This window comes from Silene latifolia, chromosome Y, assembly GCF_048544455.1.
Source record: "Silene latifolia isolate original U9 population chromosome Y, ASM4854445v1, whole genome shotgun sequence".
In the NCBI taxonomy this organism is placed as follows: Eukaryota; Viridiplantae; Streptophyta; class Magnoliopsida; order Caryophyllales; family Caryophyllaceae; genus Silene; species Silene latifolia.
In genome coordinates, this window is record NC_133538.1 from 73079833 (window position 1) to 73081984 (window position 2152).

The window sequence follows — 2152 nt, forward strand, 5'->3', positions numbered from 1 at the left end:
ATGTTGTCATCCATCTTTATTGTTGTTGCTGAATTCAATATGAGTAGCTAAATTCTTCATCTAGGATAAAGGGGATCTAGGTTGATTAGAAAGGGGAATATTAATTGATTGCTAGTAATCTCACATGAATAATCGTTTGATGATTGTTCTTATTCTAATTATTTGATTTAGGCCTGAAATGATAATTAGTGTAGCGAATTAATACTTTCACCGATAGGGTTATAATTAATATAGGCTGCGATAATAAAAAATATTGTGTTTAATATTAGCGATTGCATGTTAGACTTAATCTAAAGGACATAATAGAATTAATCAATCTTGTGACCTTAGATAATTTGATTGACCTACCAATTGATTAAGAAACTCCATATAATTGACCTAGTGAACAAGAATCCTAGACTCTTTAATATTATTGTTAAACACCTTTTATTTACATGCTATTAGTTGGTAGAAAACAAACAAATCAAAAACCCCCCAGAAATCGTTACCTTTAAGACACTTTAAATACTAGCAAACTAATTATTACCGCCTCCATGTGGATTCGATACCTGTCTTACCACTAGCTATTTTGTTAGTACTGAGATAGATTTATTTTGATATTGGTGATAAGACTTTAGCCTTATAAAATTTGGCTCCTTTGCCGGGGAGGCAACAATTTTCTTGTTTGTTTTTGTTTATTTTGTCTTTTTGTCTCAGGGAACGTAGTTCCTTGAGACCATTCTCACACTTTTCTTGTTAGTTTCATGTATGCCTAGGTCAACTAGGTCCGAGATTTTTCCAATAGATCTTGATCCAGAAAATACTTTTCGCTACAGACGAAAGTTTCAGAAAGATGTGGGTCAAGTACAAGAATTGAGTGTACTTGACGTTGAGACGGAGCATTCTACTAATTCATAAAATCAGTCCTTTGAAGAGGATATTACTTCTGATCTTGAAATTCCAGTTGAAATCACAGTTTCTGAGATTACCATCATGCCTACCTTAGCCAGTCATTCCGAGCCTGCATTGGCTTCCATCCCAAAAGGATTCAATCTTCCTACCTCAGACAATGGAACTTTTGAGATTTGTCCATCTTACATCAATTTGGTGGAATGAAATTTATTTGGAGGAGCTGCTACTGAGGACCCTGCAAAGAATATGGAGAGATTTGTTAGTTATTGTTGCTCCATCCCTTTAACAGCTGAGGTGACACAAGATCAGGTGAAGTAGGTACTTTTCATTTTTCTCTAAAAGATGGTGCTGCTGAGTGGTTGCGAGATATAGATATGGAGGATGAAGGAGTTACTGACTGGAATACTTTAGCTCTAGCTTTCTACAAGAAGTACTTCCCACCTCAGAAAACTAATGTGCTGAGAAGTCAAATTACTAGTTTCAAACAAGGACCAGCTGAAGATTTGAATGAAGAATGGATTCGCTTCAAACGGTTGGTTCGTTCACTTCCCCATCATGGCTTTCAACACTGGTTTCTTTGCAACCAGTTTTATAACGAGTTATATGACGATCATCGTGCTTTACTATATTTTTCAGCTAATGGGAGGTTTCAGGACTACACTAATGATAATACCGCGTGGAAGTTAATTGATCAGATTGCTACTCATACTGCAAAGTATGGAAATCTTAGAGGAAGTACGCGTGGGAATGGTGGAGATAGTGCTCTTGCGGCACAATTAGAGGCTATTTCTACCCAAATTGCTGAGACGAAGACTACCAAATCTTTGGTTAATAAGGAGATGGTTCATGCTACGAGTCAATAGGAGGAGTCTTGTGCTAGATGTGGTATGGATGGTCATAATGCAGCTGAGTGTTTGAGCATATTGGAGCAGGTTAAATCAATCTTTTAGGCAAGGTACACCTTTCTCTAACTTTTACAATGAAAGAATGAAGGAGCATCCTTTCCTTCAATGGTCTAGTCAGAATGTGCAAAATCCACAGCAGCAACAACCACAGAAGAAAACTTATATACCTCTTAATAATCGTGGTAATCAACCACAAGGAGGATATCAAAGGCAAAATCAAGGAGGTCAGCAGTTAAATAATCAATATCAACAACCTCCTCAACAAATTCCTCAACAAATTCCTCAACAAGCTCCAAACAATGAGATGCCAGAGTGGAGAGGTCTCCAACAACAAACCTATTGGGGTATGTGTCCTC

General features: G+C 37.0%; 1 non-coding gene across 1 annotated transcript; it reads right to left on the minus strand.

Annotated features, from left to right (window-relative positions):
- Positions 1 to 1346: 1346 nt before the first annotated feature.
- Positions 1347 to 1453, minus strand: LOC141636441 (small nucleolar RNA R71). Its single transcript, XR_012541051.1, has one exon. It is a non-coding gene; the product is annotated as a small nucleolar RNA R71 (small nucleolar RNA).
- Positions 1454 to 2152: the final 699 nt, after the last annotated feature.